The following is a 7,818-nucleotide window of genomic DNA, read 5'->3' as shown; positions in this document are numbered from 1 at the left end:
TATTTTATATGGGGATTGTTTTTACTTTTTTATTGTACTGGGAAGGCATTTGTATGGAGCACATGAGTCCAAATTTCCCTGTACGATAATAAACTATTATTAACTGAGCTCGAGGTCTGTATGGGAAAATATCAGACTATTCGGTCTGTACAAAAAAGACAGAAGTCTGATATTCCCATACAGACCAAAGCAAGCGAGGTTAATAATTTGTTTATTATGTGACTGTTCAAAGCTATATTTTCATCTTGTTGGTCTTCATTTTGCATGTCCACTTCGAGCTCGTCAGTGTGATAAAATTCGCTCAGAGAATGGTCCTCTTCATCGCTCATAATTTCTTTGTTCGCTTTTTGGTTTGTTTTATTTCACGCCAATGAAAATTGGAAACAAAGTCGCAAATCTGATATGCGATCTGGACCGATTTTCATGGTAACGGTCTGATATTGGAAAATATCAGACTGGAAATCAGCCAGTCAGAGTGCGCGTACTGTTGTAGCAATATACTAATACGGTATATTGTACCCTATTGTAATAGAACAGAATAGAGTAGGGTGGGGTAAGGTATGGTAGGACTGGACTGGATTGGATAGAGTAGAGTACAGTTGAGAAGAGAAGAGAAGAGAAGAGAAGAGAAGAGAAGAGAAGAGAAGAGAAGAGAAGAGAAGAGAAGAGAAGAGAAGAGAAGAGAAGAGAAGAGAAGAGAAGAGAAGAGAAGAGAGGGTATGGAAGGAAAGAATAGATATCTGCCTGCAGGACATTGTAACCACAGCTTTACCTTTAATGTCACAGGATTAGTTTGGCGTTGCATGTCGCATTAAAAATAGGAGACGGTGATGCACTGATGTGGCTCAGGTGTGCACACTCAAATGACTGGGACGGGAGCGCATGAGGATCAGGAATAAAAAGAAGAAGAAACTTTAGTTATATAGCACCTTTCACAAATAAAAAAAAAAATCACAAAGTGCTTCACAAAAGGTAAACAAAATACACAACCATATTAAAAACCAGTGTTTAAGAGAACAATCAACTAAAAGCTTGACTAAACAAAAATGTCTTCATCTGACCTGCTTCAGAATAAGCAGGTCAGTGTTGACGATAAGATTGAATCAATCAAAATCAAGAATATTCAGCACTGTGACATACTGAGAGCAGTCAGACAAATGATGTGATTGCTCTACACACACGTCCATTTGAGTAAAAATAGGCCAAACTAATCAAATATCCTCTGTTGACATGGGTACTTGAATTTCGCAACAGCAGTGCAACTGTGCACAGCTCCCAGAATGCACAAACACTGTCATCTCCATGTACCCAGAAACACACAAAGATCCCAGGGGATGATGACAAATGGCAGCAAGGGGGATGGGAAGCCCAAACTGCACTGACACAGCTACTCTAATCAATATTTAGCTGGAAGGAGACAGAAAGCCAAACAGAATGTTGATTTCAGGAAAGCAACTGTTGCTCCACTGGGTTTCCAATTTCCATTTATTATACAGAGATGGCTTCTTAAGTGGTTCAGGGTCCATGCAGTGTTGTGCACAAATGCTTCTAAAGAAATGTGCCTCTTCTCTAACTATAGAGGTGAAGGAAACCTGAGTCATCAGCTTTTCACCGCTTTATTGATCATGCAGTCACGTGCATCCACATTTTTGCGCGGTGTTGAGTTAACCTGCCTGCAGTGTTGTACAGCACGCTGATTAAAGCTACAGACTTTTGCACACATGGTTCTGGTCTCAGTGTCAAATCACAATACCTATTAGATACATGCTCATATCGATGAGCTCAGATAAAATGATCTTCCTATTATTGTTATGAAATTTTCATCATATTATGCTTTAAAACCTATTTATTTTCTGCTGTTGATCATTAATTTGATGGTTTTATGTTAATGTAATGATTTCAGCTTGTCTGTATGTTTTACTTGTACTTGATGATTAATTTTAACTACTTGTGGATGTACAAATTTCTTTCATTTCTGTGTTGGACATGTTGAAAATTTACTACTTAAAGTACCCTATTGGCGGTTTTAGAGTATCCCAGAATCCTTTGCACGCTGGGGAGGGAGGCTTGATAATGGCTCAGCTTAATGCTAACTTTAACATTGAAAATGCCATAGACATGCTAACACGTTAGCATCGGTCCCGTTTTTTAGTTATGAAATACATCTGTCAACTGTTTCAGAAGACCATAACAGGTCGGTTTAACATAAAAAGGTAAATATTACTCACAGACATATGGTCTTTAGGGTTTTAGAGGGGAAAAATTAAGATAAAGCAAAATAAAACAAAGAACCAATGAAGCAGCAGATTGAAGTACTGCTTCATTGGTTCAAGGTTCAAAGCAAAGCCACGTTGCAGAAATGCTTGATTTCAGACCCACTGCAGGGTCTGTAATCAATGTAAGAGAAATTATCATTTTCCTGACAAACACCCCCAAAAACAATGGCCACTCTGAAGGACCAACAAGGGAATTGTTAAGCAAAAAGGGTATTGATGTCGATGGATTGAATCATTTCTTAAGGATACCTAAAAAGAACTGGTTCATGACACACAACCCTAACAGCAACACACTTTTTTCTTTTTTCTTTTTTTTTTATAAAACTGACATTAAAGACTCACAATTATATTGTTGTGAAAGTGTGAACACGGACCCGCAACAGGGGGCACAAATGAATGGACAATGGAATAAGCCAAAAATATAAAAATTTAATGTTGTGAATGTGCACAACTGAGCAACAGACAACACAATTGAGATCAACAGTCAAATTAGTCACAGTGATGTGTGGGCAGGCTCGAGGATAGAAGATGCCGATCCAGAAAAGAGCCGGATCCCACATGCCTTCCACTTCCACTGGACCTGAAGCAACCCCGGAGCCACCAAGCGCTGGGTCCCCAGGTGGCCACTGCCTCCAGCTGTCAGATCGGGTACTGCTGGCAGGAAGAACAGACAGGTGATGGTGGGTGTGTGAACACCCAGCAAACAGTTCAGTACAACGGTGGAAAACACCTCCACCTCACAATCACAATGTTCCAGGATTACGTGCAGAACCTGTTGGAAGACTCAGTAGTCCTTTACCGAGGAGCGGAATACGCCAACTCCCCAAACAACTGACTACTCCTTACAAACAGGATTGTCTGCAAAAGTAATGTCACACACAGAAGCAAATACGTTACTACTGTTGTTTACACAGGCTGAGCGGTTTACCTGAATCGGTAGACGATTTCTCGGCAGTGAGGTGAAGATGCTGCCCGGCTCTTATGGAGATGTGATTCAATCAATTTCATTTTTTTTTTTTTATATAGCGCCAAATCACAACAAACAGTTGCCCCAAGGCGCTTTATATTGTAAGGCAAGGCCATAGAATAATTATGTAAAACCCCAACGGTCAAAACGACCCCCTGTGAGCAAGCACTTGGCTACAGTGGGAAGGAAAAACTCCCTTTTAAGAAACCTCCAGCAGAACCAGGCTCAGGGAGGGGCAGTCTTCTGCTGGGACTGGTTGGGGCTGAGGGAGAGAACCAGGAAAAAGACATGCTGTGGAGGGGAGCAGAGATCGATCACTAATGATTAAATGCAGAGTGGTGCATACAGAGCAAAAAGAGAAAGAAACAGTGCATCATGGGAACCCCCCAGCAGTCTACGTCTATAGCAGCATAACTAAGGGATGGTTCAGGGTCACCTGATCCAGCCCTAACTATAAGCTTTAGCAAAAAGGAAAGTTTTAAGCCTAATCTTAAAAGTAGAGAGGGTGTCTGTCTCCCTGATCTGAATTGGGAGCTGGTTCCACAGGAGAGGAGCCTGAAAGCTGAAGGCTCTGCCTCCATTCTACTCTTACAAACCCTAGGAACTACAAGTAAGCCTGCAGTCTGAGAGCGAAGCGCTCTATTGGGGTGATATGGTACTACGAGGTCCCTAAGATAAGATGGGACCTGATTATTCAAAACCTTATAAGTAAGAAGAAGAATTTTAAATTCTATTCTAGAATTAACAGGAAACCAATGAAGAGAGGCCAATATGGATGAGATATGCTATGATTGATGATGATGAGTGACAGCTGGTGTTGTTGATGGGTGACAGCTGCCACTCCCGGTTGCTCCGGCGCCCTCTCGTGCCTAAAGCCCGCACTTCAGGCTGTGCGCCCTCTGGTGGTGGGCCAGCAGTACCTCCTCTTCAGCGGCCCACACAACAGGACCCCCCCTCAACGGGCGCCTCCTGGCGCCCGACCAGGCTTGTCCGGGTGACGGGTGTAGAAGTCGGCCAGGAGGGCCGGGTCCAGGATGATGCTCCTCTTCACCCAGGAGTGCTCTTCGGGTCCGTAACCCTCCCAGTCCACCAGATACTGGAATCCCCGGCCCTTCCAACGGACGTCCAGGAGCCGGCGAACTGTCCACGCAGGCTTCCTGTCAATGATGCGGGCAGGAGGCGGCGCCGGTCCGGGGGTACAGAGGGAAGAAGTGTGGTGAGGCTTAATCTGGGAGATATGGAAGACAGGATGTATCCGCAGTGAAGCTGGCAGCTTCAGCTTCACTGCGGCCGGACTGAGGACTTTCAGGATGGGGAATGGTCCAATAAATCTGTCCTTGAATTTTTGGGATTCCACTTGGAGAGGAATGTCCTTCGTCGATAGCCAAACCTCCTGCCCGGGCTGGTATGCAGGGGCCAGGGATCGCCAGCGGTCTGCATGGGCCTTGGCCCTCGTCCGGGCTTTGAGCAGGGCAGAGCAGGCAGAGCGCCACACCCGACGGCACCTCCTCAGATGGGCCTGGACCGAGGGCACCCCGACCTCTCCCTCCACAAGCAGAAACAATGGGGGCTGGTACCCCAAACACACCTCAAACGGGGAGAGGCCGGTGGCAGATGAAACTTGGCTATTGTGTGCGTACTCGATCCAGGCCAGATGGTTGCTCCAGGCCGTCAGGTGCGCCAAGGTCACACAGTGAAGGGCCTGCTCCAATTCCTGGTTGGCCCGCTCTACCTGCCCGTTGGTCTGGGGATGGTACCCAGACGAGAGGCTCATGGTGGCCCCCAGTTCCCTACAGAAACTCCTCCAGACTTGCGAGGAGAACTGGGGACCATGGTCAGAGATGACATCGGATGGTATCCCATGCAGACGTATGACGTGGTGGACCAGGAAGTCTGCAGTCTATTGGGCCGTCGGGAGCTTCGGGAGGGCCACGAAGTGGGCCGCCTTGGAGAATCGGTCCACTATCATGAGGATGGTGGTCATGCCCTGGGACGACGGGAGGCCCGTGACGAAGTCCAGGCCGATGTGGGACCAGGGGCGGTGGGGCACAGGTAACGGCTGGAGGAGACCCTGTGCCCGTTGGTGGTCTGCCTTTCCCCTGGCACAGGTGGTGCAGGCCTGGACATACTCCCGGACGTTGGCTTCCATAGACGCCCACCAGAAGCGCTGCCGGACCACTGCCATGGTTCTTCGCACCCCTGGGTGACAGGAGAGCTTGGAATCGTGACAGAAGGACTGCAGCTCTGGCCTCTGGTGGGACGTAGAGTTTGTTCCTCGGGCCGGTCCCCGGGTCCGGGTTCTGTGCCAGGGCCTCCCGGACGGTCTTCTCCACGTCCCAGGTGAGGGCTGCCACAATAGTGGACTCGGAGATGATGGGTTCCGGTGGATCTGACAGCTCGATCTTGACTTCCTCTTCATGGACCCAGGACAGGGCGTCAGATCGCTGGTTTTTGGTCCCAGGGAGGTAGGTAATCCGGAAGTCAAAACGCCTGAAGAACAGTGACCAGCGGGCTTGCCTGGGGTTCAGACGCTTTGGGGTCCGGATGTACTCCAGGTTCCAATGGGCCGTGAAAACCGTGAAGGGCTCCGTAGCTCCCTCCAACAGGTGTCTCCACTCCTCAAGAGCCTCTTTCACCGCTAGGAGTTCCCGATTGCCGACATCATAGTTTCGCTCTGCCGGGGTCAACCTATGGGAAAAATAGGCACAGGGATGGAGAACCTTATCGGACTCCCCGCTCTGGGACAGCACGGCTCCTATCCCTGAGTCAGAGGCATCCACTTCAACAACAAACTGGCAATTGGGATCGGGCTGCACCAGAATGGGTGCAGACGAGAACCGATGTTTCAACTCCCTAAACACGGCTTCACACCGATCCGACCAGGTGAAGGGGACTTTAGTGGAGGTCAGGGCTGTCAGGGGGCTAACTACCTGGCTATAGCCCTTAATGAACCTCCTGTAGAAGTTTGCGAAGCCGAGGAACTGTTGCAGCTTCCTACGGCTTGTCGGTTGAGGCCAATCCCTCACCGCCGCAACCTTGGCCGGATCAGGGCGACAGAGTTGGAGGAGATAATGAAACCCAGGTAGGACAAAGACGTGCGGTGGAACTCGCACTTCTCGCCCTTCACAAACAGCCGGTTCTCCAACAACCGCTGCAGGACCTGACGTACATGCTGGACATGGGTCTCAGGATCCGGGGAGAAGATGAGGATGTCGTCCAGGTATACGAAGACGAACCGTTGCAGGAAATCCCGCAAGATGTCATTAACCAATGCCTGGAACGTCGCGGGCGCATTGGTGATGCCGAACGGCATGACCAGGTACTCAAAGTGACCTAACGGGGTGTTGAATGCCGTCTTCCACTCGTCTCCCTTCCGGATCTGAACCAGGTGATACGCATTCCTAAGATCTAATTTGGTGAAAATTTGGGCTCCATGCAGGGGCGTGAACACAGAATCTAACAGAGGCAGCGGGTATCGATTACGAACCGTGACTTCGTTCAGCCCTCTGTAGTCTATGCATGGATGGAGGCTGCCGTCCTTTTTGCCCACAAAAAAGAAACCTGCACCCATCGGGGAGGTGGAGTTCCGGATCAACCCGGCAGCTAAGGAGTCTCGGATGTAGGTCTCCATTGATTTGCGCTCAGGACAAGAGAGGTTGTACAGCCTGCTGGACGGGTACTCAGCGCCTGGGATCAAATCAATGGCACAATTGTACGGACGGTGCGGGGGAAGAGTGAGTGCCACATCTTTGCTGAAGACGTCAGCAAGATCATGGTACTCCTCAGGCACCGCTGACAGATTGGGGGGGACTTTAACTTCCTCATTAGCTGTCACACCGGGTGGAACTGAGGATCCTAAACATTCCCGGTGGCAGGTGTCACTCCACTGCTTCACTACCCCAGACAGCCAATCAATCCAGGGATTGTGCTTTAACATCCATGGAAATCCCAAAATCACTCGGGAGGTAGAAGGTGTTATATAAAACACAATCTCCTCCCTGTGATTTCCAGACACCACCAATGTCACTGGTTGTGTCTGGTGTGTGATTAATGGGAGAAGGGTGCCATCTAGTGCCCGTACCTTCAATGGGGAAGGTAGAGCCACTAGAGGGAGCCCTACCTCCCTGGCTCATCTGCTGTCTAGCAGATTCCCTTCAGACCCCGTGTCCACCAGTGCTGGAGGGTGAAGGGTAAGATCCCCACAAAGGATCGTCACTGGGATTCCTGCTGATCTATGGGCTTTCCCCGAGTGGATGTTATGGCCCACCCTTAACCCAGTCTCTAAGGGCGGGCGTTGAAGTTTAACCGTTTGGGGCAGTTTCTTTGTATGTGCTCATTAGAGCCACAGAAAAAACACTCCCCGCGAGCCAGCCTCCGTTGTCTGTCATGTGATTTTCCTTTGGCCCTGCTCGTGTCCATAGCTTCGTCAGCAGGGGGAGTTGTGCCTCCACGGAGCTCTCTGACTGTGGAGCATGGGGACGGCAGCACCCTTTCGGACCCGGAAGGAAGAGGGACGGCTCGCGCCCGTCCGTTTACAAAGGCGGCGCGGAGTGCAACGTTATTCCAGCCGGACCT

The sequence above is a fragment of the Thalassophryne amazonica genome, chromosome 13 (genome assembly GCF_902500255.1).
Source record: "Thalassophryne amazonica chromosome 13, fThaAma1.1, whole genome shotgun sequence".
Classification (NCBI taxonomy): domain Eukaryota; kingdom Metazoa; phylum Chordata; class Actinopteri; order Batrachoidiformes; family Batrachoididae; genus Thalassophryne; species Thalassophryne amazonica.
Note: the sequence above shows the minus strand (reverse complement) of the source record.